Source organism: Sceloporus undulatus, chromosome 4, assembly GCF_019175285.1.
Source record: "Sceloporus undulatus isolate JIND9_A2432 ecotype Alabama chromosome 4, SceUnd_v1.1, whole genome shotgun sequence".
NCBI classification, from domain to species: Eukaryota; Metazoa; Chordata; class Lepidosauria; order Squamata; family Phrynosomatidae; genus Sceloporus; species Sceloporus undulatus.
The window spans coordinates 149,332,106-149,346,162 of NC_056525.1; the positions used below are offsets into that span (position 1 = coordinate 149,332,106).

Consider the following 14,057-nt stretch of genomic DNA (forward strand, 5'->3'; position numbering starts at 1 on the left):
GGCTGGTAATGGTAAGCACACTAGCTCTGTAGGACAAGAATATTCATAGCCAACTGTGGTTGCACTTTCAGTAAAATGTTTTCCTGTATAATTGTGACTGTTGTTGTTGTGTGCCTTCAAGACAACCTATGACAAGCCTCTCATACAATCACAAGATTTATTGAAAGGAGGTTTGCCATTGCCTTACTCTTAGGTTGAGGAGTGTGATTTGCCCAAGGATTTCAAAGGCTGAGTGATAATTTGAACCCTGGCTCTGGGAGTCCTAGGCCCAAAATGCAGTCCAAAAGAAGCAGCTTCCAGCTGCTTTGGAGGTGTGGTGTTTGGATGATGCATGCCCCCAAAGCAGCTGGAAGCCACTCTGAAGCCACGAAACAGAGCCCAAAGATGCCGTAAAAAAGAGCCATTTCAATCCAGCTCCTGGATGGCTCAGCTTGGGACCACAGACGATGGCCCCCTTTGAGAGTGGGCCATGTGGTTGCAGTGGTCCTGGCCCAAGCATGATTGGAGTGGCCATAGGCTGCTCCTTGCCATCCGTCTGCTTCCCCCCAGTCACAACATTCAGACCACTACACCATGCTAGTAGTTGTGATTACTGTTAATGAATATATGACAAGAGAATGTTCTAATCCCTACATTAAATTATGGGCTTAGTTGACATGAACAATGCCCTTCTCTAAGTGGGGAGGGCATCTTGATGACTAAAGGAAATTTGCAAATATCTTGACTTCCTCCAGTGACATTTTGAGATTGTTTCAATTCCTTCTAAAGCAAGTATCCTGTCCTCATGACTTGCAGCATATTAAGGAAATAGGAATATAAACATATGCAGAACAATCCAAGAACATTTAATATTGTCTAGATAGCACCGATTTCAGTGGGAAAGTTCAGCAAAGAAAAATCCTATAAGAAGCTTAGAACTTGGACGATTGTACCTGTAGTTTTAGTACATGCCTACATTATTAAATACTAGTAACAAGACTAATATTTCAATAATTTGAGATATTTATTCAAGTTTGAAATGTCAGCCTTGATTTGAAACTATTATATTTCTATCTCGCAGCTATTGTTCACAACTAGAAAATGCCTGTAGGACATTGCACAGAAAAGCAAGAAAATATAGTATGCATTTGTAGTGTACATTGCTATCCCTTCTCTGTTATAAATCTCAGCTATTTCTTGTAGCCACATTTGCCCTCCTGTTAACAATGGCAAAGAAGCAACATATTATACTCTCTCCATTCCCCATAAAGCCTGTAGGTTCCCCCCATAGTGAGTTACAATAAGAAATGAGAAAATGACCTTGTTGGCATGAATATGGCAAGGCACTAAAGATGCTTGCAGAATTGCCTCTTTAGTGAATTCTGATAGGAATTGACCATACTTATCAGAATAAGGTGTGGCTTGGAACCTAATTGATCTACACACTTTCACTTCCTGCAGATTCTAGCATAGATCTCAGCTAAAAAACAAATAAAATGATGTTTATGATGTTCTATAGAAGAAGAAGAAATTTAATAATCTTTAAAATGTGTATTCAAATGTGATTTTTAAAATAATAATAATAATAATCAACGATAATACAGAAAATAAGGATTAAATAGAACACCGCAGAAAGAGATTGATTCACTGAATGCCTTGATAGCATCTTAGATGGCCTCCACCATGCTCCAGGAAAAAAGTAACTCTGTCTATATACTTTCCCTCCCCAGCTCTTAAAAACAGCTAACATAGCAATTCTAGTATAACTCATGAAAATGAAATATTCCCAATTATTTTAGCTCTGGCTTGCAAGCATGCAAGACAAAGGCGAGATTGATGTAATCTGTCTCACAATGGCTCTACTGATTTCTCCACTGGCCCTTCCTCTGCACATGGTCAATTAGAATTGAAAATCCTGTGCTGATTTCATTCACTGGAATTTTTAAGCAGGTCAGGAAGAAAGATGTTATTGAAAGGAAAACTCTCATCTAAATAAGAAAAGAGCACGTGGTCATCTGGTTCATTTCTACCGTACAGAAAAGTCGTTGAAACTCAGATGTAGACTTGATCACTCTCTCATACACATTCTCCCTCCCTCTCTCTCTCTCTCTCTCTCTCTCTCTCTTTTTCCCTCACCCTCTTCTCCAGCAGTTTGCCAAAGAACCAAAGAGGAAAATGTTTACATTCAGTTCTTCTAACTGATATTTCGAATCTCTCTCTGTGTGTGCACGCGCGCATGCACGCGTGTATGTATCAATGTGCAGTTAATTTCCTTTCTATATAGACATAGACATTCCCACCAATGACAAATAAGGTCTATAAGGTCACTTATCCATGTTGTTCACAGAGCAAAAATTGTAATTTGGGGATGGCAGTGACAGGCTTAATAATGGTTGCAGTGAAATCATCAATCTACAAATAGAGTGTTCTACAGACAGCTATAAAAGCTAAATATTTCCACTATAAAAAGAAGAAAACATGAAATCTGTATGACTGTCATTTGTAATATACTTATGTCTTAAGTAATAGACTGTCATAAGTAATAGTCATATTTAACCTAGTCTTTGTCCTTCATTCCATTCTGAATTACTGGACTCAATACAAAACACTTCAGATAAATCTGTACCATTGTGTCAAATGGACATTGTTTTAATTGTATTTTCAAATTGCTTTTTAATTAATTTTTAACATGACAAACTATTTAACTGTGTTTTAATGCTATTATACTTCGCTGTATCTGTTTTTAAATCATTTTATAAGACATCCTGGGTCCCTATATTGGTAGAAAAGTGGACCATAAAAATAATAATTTCAAAAAGTTCACAAAAGCATTAATTTTTTAAAAGAGAAAACTAGCCAGCATGGTTTAGTGGTTTAAGCACTAGACTAGGACTCTGGAGACCAGAGTTCAAATTCCTGCTCAGGCATGGAAGTCACATTCTCTAAGCTTCAGATGAAGGCAAAGACAAACCCCCTCTGAACAAATCGTGCAAAGAAAATCTCATGACAGGTTTGCCTTTGGATCAGCCTAAGTAGGAAATGACTTGAAGGTGCACAACAAAAAACCCTGGCAACTTCTTGAACCCAGGCCTGAGCTATTTTAAGTCTTATGGGTTTCTATCTATTGCTTGCTTGCTTCTTGGTACATGTGTACAATTGTATAAACATTTACTGAATTGTGGGGGAATCTTTCTTGAAAGAGGAAGTATAAAAATAGAGGAAATGCCAAGAGTAATGATAGACAAAGCTGAACAGGAATTATAAATGTGACAATGCTACTGTTATGGCCTCATCTCTTGATACATGAATCCTTTTGTAAGTGTGCATGTTGCTTATGTGTGTCGACGGCCCCTTGAGGTCACCCTGCTTTCTTTGTACAAATTGTAGCTATACAAGTCATAATCTGAAAAGGCAGATCAGTCATCGGGTCTGGGGTGTGAGAGATTTTAGCCTTTTTTCTTCAATGATTTTTCCACTAACAATTTTGCAGGTACCCCCCCCCCCCCTTGGAGTACATCAAAGGGAGAGAAGGGACAGAAAAACTATTTGACATAAAATGTCTAATAACCCTATTTATCCCCTCAACTGATCACTCTTTCATTCATACTGTAGCTCCCATTTTATTTTAAAAAATACTGGGAACAATTTACATGTAAGGGAGAATCACATACAGTTTTGCAGTATATTTATCAATCGCATTCTTGTATTAATTTTACCACCATAATTTTGAGTGCAGAGAAGATGACTTATTTTAGAGCAGTCTTCTCCAACCTGGTGCTATTCCCATGAGTCATGTAGCCCCTTTCTAATTACTGTTTGTCAAAACAGAGAGTGGGAAACTCACAGTCCCATCCCAACAAAATTGCCAGGAGAAGTTCACAAAACTGCAATAAGTATCTTTTTAATGATATGTTTCCTGTTTGCTAGCTAATATCAACATCAAATGGAAGTACGCTTAACATTCTGATTATGCCCCATACCCATAATTTCTACTGCAAACAACTACAAAAAGCCAGTCTGCTCTGGAAGATTTTACTACTGGATTCACTTGGAGGTGATTATTATAACCCTGAGTGTGTGTCCTGCAGAACTGTTAGGCTGGAATGAGTACAGTTTTAGAGTGGTGGATGCATTAGAAGAAAGAGATGGATGAAATACACATATATCAAGGGTCATTGTTTCCTAGATGGGCAATCTTGCTCATCGTGAAGACTCAGAATAGCATCTGTCTTTGGTTCTCCTTCTGTCATCTTTTCTGTTAATGACTTAGATGATGCACTGTGAGACTCTGATGACTTCAGTATGAGAACAAAGAGAAAAAATATGTTCTGGCAGTAGAATCAGAGGAATTGCTTCAACAGTAGTTCTCTAATCTGCACCACTTCAAAGTTTGAGTTGAGTTGTGAATAATGGCTGATCCAAACTCGATGCAGCCAGTTTGTTTGGCCAAGGTACGTCACTGGCTCTGTTAGCACATACAGCAGAAATGCCTGTTTGTAAAGACATAACAGATCCACAGAACGGAACTACACTCAACTGCCATTTGCAATACATATACACTGCATGTTCTACGTATTTACAAAGTGCAGAGCTCAACAGTTAATGATGTAACTGCTGCAAACACTGCCCATACACAAAGTGAGCTTATTGTGTAACATCTGAACTGATTCTAATAGTAGAAGTTAAAGGAAACTCAACATGCACATACTCAGAGAAGAAACACTACATATTTTAATTCTTTTGCAAACAGTGGAAATACATTTTATACTTATTACTGAAATACTGAAGGGCAGAAAGTTGTCTTTTGTGGAATCTAGTTGCCAAACAAGCAGATTTCCTTACCAGATGCCACAACACTGTACCATGGATTTAATGCACAAGTCTATGTCACTTGTGAAATGTCCGCTGCTGCCTCTTCTCCTTTTTTAAAATAAAATTAATTCATGCAAGTGTATAGCAAGCTATTGACTGGATGTTGCTATCAGTTTTCAGAAAAAAAAGAGAGAGCAGATCAATGCATTAATGAATGCACCTTAAACTAGATGCACTGGTACTTCATAAACTTGTTCAAGTACAAGTTCCTATTTGAAAAAGACTATAGAGTAATGAAGTTTCTTCACAAAGGGTGGTGGGGCATTGAAAGCTGGTGGGCAGATATTACTGAATCAAGTTTTGCACATATGTACTCATATGTAAGAAATGTACTAAGTTTATACATACTTCTGACTTATTCTTCTGACAGATTTCTTGTCTGTTACCAACCCCTTGAGGCTGTAATATGAGTAGAGAGCGGGACTGTTGGCTTGTTTTGTTTTATTGTGTGTGTGTTTTTTAAAATTCATTTGCATAATTTCCCTGCTGAAAATTATAGCAGCTTTAACCCTAGCTGGGAGCAAGATATGGTTGTTCATCTTTTTTTGCCTGTGGAGGCAAAAACAGCACAGGGAGGGAGAGCCAGTTTTCAGAACACAGAAAGCAAGCTGCCTTAATGGGAACGTCCATCTTTATCAGACTTCCATCCTTATCCAATCAGCTAGCTCAGGGGAACTTGGATGGATTTTGTGACATAAATACCCATGTGCTTCTAGATATGAATCAGCATCCACACTGACTGCACATCACATAAGGAAGATTTTTGGCTTGAACAAGTCAGTTGATTGGCATATGTTCACCTTGGGCCTGTACAGACGGGGGAAAGGGGCAGACAGAATCTGCTCCTTTCTCTCCGGGATCATGGCCATGCCAACCAAACAGCATGGCAACGATGCGTCATGAAAAAGGAGCCGCAAAATCCAGCTTTTCTCTGCTGTTGCCAAGGCACCATTAGCGCCCTGGAGTGGTGTAATGACGTCTCTTGTGCACCGCGCCATTTGGACAGTGTGGTAGGGCTCGGAAGCGTGTGGACGCTCCGCTCTCCCGAGCCCTAATTTCGACCCCAGGTCGGCATATAGTGCCAGTCTGTACCAGGCCCTTGTCACTCATTTTGCTTTTGCACATGAACATGAATAGTATTTTTTCAAATGTACTTAGGCCACATATAGGAAATCTACTATGAGGCAGTTTTGACACCTTTAGAATAGGAAATCTACTATGAGGCAGTTTTGACACCTTTAGAGTAAATCACAAGATTATCTACTACAATTCATTGCACTCTTGTTCACACTACCATGGTGGACAACTATTTGCAGACAAATTTTAAAATTACAAATGCAATTATAATGTAAGTGGGGAATATAAGATATATATTAATGTATGTTTGTGTGTCCCTCTGATATGGGGATAAATACATCTTTCGAAAAGATGTAAATTATTCTGTTGGTTGACTCTTTGGGCTGGTTTAAGCATTCTAGAATGAATGTGTTCATATGAGCAACTTTTAGAGTCTTAAATACAGTGGTACCCCGGGTTACGAAAATAATTTGTTCCGCCGCCGCTTTCGTAACCCGAAAGGCTTCGTAAGCCGAAAAACCCATAGGCGCTAATGGGGAAAAGCCGCGATTTGGTGTGAAATAGCGCCGAAAAGCACCAAAAAAAATTTCGTAACCCGAAAAAACATTCGTAACCCGGAACAGTTTTTTTAAATAGATTTTTTCGTAACCCGGAAATTTCGTAAGGCGGCGCATTCGTATCCCGGGGTACCACTGTACTCATATATGAATAGTTTGCACTGCTGTAGTTTCATCAGCTTATCTCTATTCACAATAAGTGAGGGTCATGTTTATGAAACCGAGTCATTTTTATACATGTACAGCTTGGGCCATAGACTGCAAATAACACGTTTATGGTACAATAATTTTGTTAGGGGCACATGATGTTTTGTGTTTCTGCTGCAACAAGACAAACAAGGCTGCCCTTCTAAGAAAGTATGCAGAGAATGCACTGCCGTACAAATGGACAACACTATAGCTTTCCTCTCTGAAAAACACATACTGTACTGAGGAGAATGGTTTGTTACCCTATATCAGTTAACGTATCAGTAGATGTTGCCTTGCCATATATGCACAATATTTCTAGAGAATTATTTGAAGAATGATATCACATATTTTTTCTGCCATGTAAACACCTCCATGTGGAGGATCATTGAGAATAAAACAAGACCCTTCATATGGAAACAGAATATACTTATCAGCATTATGTTCTGCATAATAATTAGTACAACTATTTTAAATTTCTTATGACTGGCGTCCTGTCCTTTTTTATTCTTTATTCTATCCATTTCTCACTCCTCAGCAATGCTTGTCATAAAGGCATTACAGTGGTTATATCTGATACACATTCTTGTTCCACACTGTGGTCATGATCCACTGTGTGGTATAGAAGACATGGATTTGACTTTGAATTAATTATATATATGATCTTCCATATTCCTTCCACCACCACCATTTAGAGAGATTCTTGAATCACTGAAATACTAACTTCCTGCAAAACTTCCCATAGATGCACAGGCTCTTCCAAAGTGGCTTTGAATTTGGCATTAAGGAAAATAGCTTGGCACATTGCTCAGCAGTCCTTTAAGATGATAATCCTGTGCAGACTTATTTGGGAATAAGTCCTACTTGAGCACCATTTTATTTATCTCTGAGTAAACATTCATAGGGTCACCTAGTTAGGTACCTACCTGTTCACAGACCAGATCAAATGAGTATAAACATCTCAGTGGACAGAATGGTAACGAGTCTCAATATTTTGCCCCAAAGTCAACCTTAACAAACTTGGCATGCAGCGAAGCAATCTTTCTACCAACTATGCAATAACTACCTCTGAGTGGGAATATCAGAAGTCTTCAAAAACTTTTTCAAGCTTCTGACAATTCTATGGGCTCAAACAGACAGGCCAAAATAAAGCTGCTTTGGGTCACTTTGGAGGTATGCTGTTTAAATGACACATGCATCTTAAAAGGCCAGAAGCTGCACCAAAAGCTTAGGACTGGAGCATGGCTTTAGCGTGGCTTATGGCCTCTTAGGACACATGCAGCATTTAAACAGCATACTTCCAAAGTGACCCAAAGCAGCTTTATATTGGCCTGTCTGTTCAGGCCCTATGTTAGCAAATAAGTTCCCCAATTTGTCCTGGGTTTTTTTTGTGCATGATAGTCTGCGCAGAGTACTCTAAAAAATAAATATGCAAAAAAAAATATGAACCACTTCTTTGTTATAAAATGCATGTTCTCTATAAACGATACATGTGGGCAGTGTCACAAAACCTTCACAGGGCATGTAACACGCAGCACATAAAAGCTACAGTAAATTGTAAACGTTCCAAAAATATAATGGAGAACAGACAGTGCACCTATGCAAACCCCGAAGGTAGACCATATGTGGACGGATCGAGTGGAACCCCTTGCAAATGCATTGGAGAGAAACATGCACGTGCTAAAACTTATCCCTGCCCAGTTAGAGAAAGAGGATATTGTTTGGCTCGGTCTTGCCACGGTACGGGCAAAACTCCCACCCTCCTTCTGCATGCAGTTGAAGAATAAGCTTGGTGTGTGTGCCTTGCGTGCAGGCTCCCTGACTGGAGAATTGGGGAGGGGGGGGGGGAACCTGGCTGGAATCCAGACAGGCTGGAGTAAAGCGCTCTGTTGATCATTATGTCTGGCCTTCAGGTGTCTCAGCTCACAGTGGGCGGTGGTTGGGGGAGGTGTAGATAACAGTACAGCAGACAAAGAAGGGAGGCAGGAGGAGCAGAGTGTTGCTTTGGTTGGGGAGGGGGAATGTTAGGAGAGAATTTGATGGGGAAATCTCCTTTCTGAAAATGCACTGAGACCCCAAGAACCCCAGCAAGCAATGGCTCAGATGAACAAGATTTATTTCAAGCGGTAATTAGAAACATCTGGAGCCTCTCCTGACCATTTTCTTTTATTAAAAATCATATTCAAAAGGGAGAGGGCGGGGGGTTGTTTTGGGGGGGACTTTCTATCTTAGAGACCTTGGCTAGCTGGCCTGAACCCGAGTCCGATTTCTATTGTCCTTGCCTTCCCTCCAGGACCATCGCCCAGGTTGAATCCCAAACCGTTCCCCTGTCAGCTAGTTTCTGCATGCAACTTTCTTACAATGCATTGCATTTTTCTAGCGTGTGGCAAGAATTCTTTATGAGAGCATAAGCTGTAAATCAAACTGTACTACTCTCCTCCAAGACTCCTGAATCAATTTTCTTCACTAAGGAAGGTGTGGAGTAGGAAGAGATGGTGGAAGAGGAGGAAGAAGAAAAGGGACAAGAACACACAAAACCACCCTGTGCTTTGTCTGTTGCTTCTGGTTGGGGACTCATAAATCTTACAGCAAAGCAAGTTAGCTCTCTTGTGGTTTGGGTACGGGAAACATCAGGAAAGCTTCTGATCAATTTCTTATTATCCTTCCATCCCTCCACGTCTCCTCTCTCTGATCTCAGCGCTGGGAAGAGTTCCACACCCCTTTCCTTGAAAGCTGTCAGAAATCTGAGCAAATTCAAAATCAAAGGTAGACTCTTTCTGGTGCACACACACACAGACACACACACACACACCCCTCCCTGCTCAGACTCCCTCAGGAATGTCATTCATTCACTACAATTAAAAAGAGATAGTTTACATTTTTATCAATAAATGATCAAACCCTTCCTCTTCTTATGAGAGCCTTCAAAAGAAAAGTAAACAGAGCAACCTTGAAGTCAGTACAGGGCTCAAAAGCTAGGAGTTTGTGGTAACACACACACACACACACACACACAGCTCTGTCAAGATGCCTGGAAAAGTGTGGCAGGTTTGTGCCAGCTGACTTGGCCAAAAAGTTTGCCTTTATCCCCCCCCCCCCCAAAAAAAATCCTCATCTTAAGACACAGAAAACATTTGTTGAAAAGACACACAAACTGAGAGCTCACCCTCTTTTTAGGAAAAGAAGAACCCCCTCCCCATGTTTTACCTCCCTTTACGAACAAAGCAGTGGGCTGTCTATACGAAGGATAGATGGATGGATGGATGGATAGATAGATAGATAGATAGGATACAAAGCATCCTGGCATTGTGGACCCTTGCCTGAAGGGGAGAAGAAGAAAAAACTCTTGTGAAAGAAAAATAAACTTGGGAGGTTGTTGTTATTGTTGTTGCTGTTGCCCCCTCCCTTCAATCCTTTTCCATAACTGTCTAGGCAATAGTCTCCAAAGCCCTCTCTAGAGAGGAAGGTCCAATCTGCCAGAGGAGAAGCAAGCAAGCAAGCAAGCAAAAAAGGCAAGCAGGCAGACTCTTAGGAGGAGGGCAATAGCAAGGACTTTTGGAACCCGAGTCCCAAGGCGACCTACCCTCTCCGGCTCCTTGCCTCAATCTGCCGCCAAGCTCCTCCGTGAGGCGCATACCAAAGAGGCGAGAAGAAGAATCCCAGGCTTTGGCTTTGGGGTCGCCCTCTTCTCTCTCTCTCTCTCTCTCTTGGAGGGAAAAGGGGGAGAGAGTGAGGGAAAGGTAGTAGAGATGAGGCAAAGTCTCCCTCAAGTCTCCTTCCTTTTCTCTCTCTCTCTCCTCTCTTGTTTCCCAGCCTTGAGCTCCAGCTGCTCCGTCCCCAAGTGAAGAATACTAACAGACCATGCGAGGCAAAAAAAAAGAGAGACAAGGGAGAAAGGGAGGGAGAAGAAGGAAAAAAAGAGAGAGGGGGTCAGTGAGGCGCCCCGGGCTCCCCATTGGCTGGCCAGAACAAATTGGGCATCCTTGTGGTGCCTTCGCATCCTCAGACGAGAGTTAAAAGGGAGCAAGGGAGGGAAGGGAAGGGCGGTGGCGTCGTCGGGAGGAGGAGGGGGGCATTGGCAGGGTGGGCTCGGCGTCTGGGCCCTCCTTCCCTTCCTTCGTGTGGAAACAGTGACAGGATTGCAAAGCCAGAGGAAGGGAGCGTGGAAGGCGTGCTTCCACTAGGCTGGGGATTGGGAAGCCCAGACACACACACACACACACACATTCACACCTGCATGCATTTTGGGAACACATGCCCCCTGCATAGTATTCTGCCAGAGAGTGTTGGACTCATGCCCACTGCATAGGATTTTGAGAGAGGGTGTGTGTGGACTCATGCCCACTGCACATAGTATTTTGAGAGGGGGTGTGTGGACTCATGCCCACTGCGTAGTATTTTGAGAGGAGGGTGTGTGGACTCATGCCACTGCATAGTGTTTTGAGAGGGGGGTGGTGTGAGGACTCATGCCCACTGCATGAATTTTGAGAGGAGGGTGTGTGGACTCATGCGCCACTGTGTAGATATTTTGAGAGGGAGTGTGGATGATTCATGCCCACTGTGTAGTATTTTGAGAGTGAGGGTGAGGACATGCCCACTGCGTAGTATTGAGAGGAGGGTGTGTGACCCATGCCCACTGCATAGAAATTTTGAGGGAGGGGGTGTGGACTCATTCGCACTGTGTAGTATTTGAGAGGGAGGGAGTGTGGATTCATGCCCCACTGTGTGGTATTTTGAGAGGAGGGTGTGAGGACCCATGCCACTGCGTAGTATTTTGAGAGGAGGGTGTGTGGACCCATGCCCACTGCGTAGAATTTTGAGAGGAGGGTGTGTGGACTCATGCCCACTGCATAGTATTCTGAGAGGAGGAGTGTGGGATTCATGTCCACTGTGCAGTATTGGAGAGGAGGTTGTGAGGACCCATGCCCACATGCGTAGTAATTTGAGAGGAGGGTGTGGACCATGCCCACTGCATAGTATTTTGAAAGGAGGGTGTGTGGACCCATGCCCACTGTGTGTATTTTTGAGAGGAGGGTTGTGTGGATCCATGCCCACTGTGTAGTATTTTGAGAGGCGGGTGTGTGGACCATGCCACCTGTGTAGTATTTGAGAGGAGGGTGTGTGGACCCATGCCCACTGCATAGTATTTTAGAGGAGAGTGTGGATTCATGCCCTCTGTGTAGTATTTTGAGAGGAGGGGTGTCAGGACCCATGCCCACTGCGTAGTATTTTGAGAGGAGGGTGTGTGAACCATGCCCACTGCGTAGTATTTTGAGAGGGTGTGTGACCCATGCCCACTGCGTGAATTTTGAGAGGAGGGAGTGTCGATTCTGCCACTGTGTAGTAATTTTGAGAGAGGTGTGTAGACCCATGCCCACTGGCTAGATTTTGAGAGGAGGGAGTGTGGATTCATGCCCATGTGTAGTATTTTGAGAGGAGGTGTGAGGACCCATGCCCATTGCGTAGTATATTTTGAGAGAGGGTGTGTGGACCCCATGCCCACTGTATAGTATTTGTAGAGGTGAGGGGGTGTGTGGACTCATGCCCACTGCGTAATATTTGAGAGGAGAGTGTGTGTGGACTCATGCCCACTGCATATATTTTGAGAGGAGGGTGTGTGGACTCATGCCCACTGCATAGTATTTTGAGAGGAGGGTGTGAGGACCCATGCCCACTGCATAGTATTTTGAGAGGAGGGTGTGTGGACTCATGCCCACTGCGTAGTGTGTATTGAGAGGAGGGTGTGTGGACTCATGCCCACTGCGTAGTATTTTGAGAGGAGGTGGTGTGGGACTCATGCCCACTGCGTAGTATTTTGAGAGCAAGGTGTGTGGACTCATGCCCACTGCGTAGTATTTTGAGAGGAGGGTGTGTGGACTCATGCCCACTGCGTAGTATTTTGAGAGGAGGGTGGTGTGGACTCATGCCCACTGTGTAGTATTTGAGAGGAGGGAGTCTGGATTCTGCCCCCTGTGTAGTATTTTGAGAGGAGGGTGTGTTGGACTCATGCCCACTGCGTAGTATTTTTGAGAGGAGGGGAGTGTGATTCCTGCCCACTGTGTAGTATTTTGGAGGAGGGTGTGAGGACCCATGCCCACTGTGTAGTATTTGGAGAGGAGGGAGTGTGGTTCATTGCCCACTATGTAGTATTTTGGGAGGGGTGTGTGGACTCATGCCCATGTGTCTCTCTTTTGAGAGGATAGTGTTGTGGACACATGCCCACTGCGTAGTATTTTCAGAGGAGGGTGTGTGCACTCATGCCCACTGCATAGTATTTTGAGAGGAGGTGTGTGGACTCATGCCACTGATAGTATTTTGAGAGGAGGTGTGAGGACCCATGCCCCATGCGTAGTATTTTGAGAGGAGGGTGTGTGGACCATGCCCACTGCGTAGTATTTTGAGAGGAGGGAGTGTGATTCATGCCCACTGTGTAGTATTTTGAAAGGAGGGTGTGTGGACTCATGCCACTGCGTAGAATTTGAGAGGAGGGTGTGGTGGACTCATGCCCACTGCATAGTATTTTGAGAGGAGGGTGTGTGGACTCATGCCCACTGCGTAGTATTTTGAGAGGCGGGTATGTGGACTCATGCCCACTGTGTAGTATTTGAGGGGAGGGTGTGGTGGACCCATGCCCACTGCGAGTATTTTGAGAGGAGGGTGTGTGGGACTCCTGCCCACTGCGTAGTATTTGAGGAGGGTGTGTGGACTCATGCCCACTGCGTAGTATTTTGAGAGGAGGGTGTGTGGACTCATGCCCACTGCGTAGTATTTTGAGAGGGGTGTGTGGACTCATGCCCACTGCGTAGTATTTTGAGAGGAGGATGTGTGGACTCATGCCCACTGCGTAGTATTTTGAGAGGAGGTGTGTGGACTCATGCCCACTGCATAGTATTTTGAGGGAGGGGTTGTGGATTCATACCCACTGCGTAGTATTTTGAGAGGGGGTGTGTGGACTCTGCCCACTGCGTAGTATTTGAGAGGAGGGTGTGTTGTGTGGACGCCTGCCCACTGCCTAGTATTTTGGAGGAGGGTGTTGGACTCATGCCCACTGCGTAGTATTTTGAGAGGAGGGTGTGTGGACTCATGCCCACTGCGTAGGTTTTGAGAGGAGGGTGTGAGGACTCATGCCCACTGCGTATGTTTGAGAGGAGGGTGTGAGGACTCATGCCCACTGCATGAAATTTTGAGAGGAGGGTGTGTGGACTCATGCGCACTGTGTTTAGTATTTGAGAGGAGGGAGTGTGGATTCATGCCCACTGTGTAGTATTTTGAGAGGAGGGTGTGAGGACCCATGCCCACTGCGTAGTATTTTGAGAGGGGGTGTGGTGGACCCATGCCCACTGCATAGATTTTGAGAGGAGGGTGTGGGGACTCATGCGCACTGTG

At 43.5% G+C, this 14,057-nt stretch overlaps 1 long non-coding RNA gene across 2 annotated transcripts in view; it reads right to left on the reverse strand.

Moving 5' to 3' along the window:
* Positions 1–10,405, reverse strand: part of LOC121928934 — a 112,883-nt gene extending 102,478 nt beyond the window's left edge. For both annotated transcript variants that reach the window (XR_006103602.1, XR_006103601.1), the window contains exon 1: positions 10,255–10,405. This is a non-coding gene — a long non-coding RNA (uncharacterized LOC121928934). The remainder of the gene's footprint in view (positions 1–10,254) is intronic.
* Positions 10,406–14,057: the final 3,652 nt, after the last annotated feature.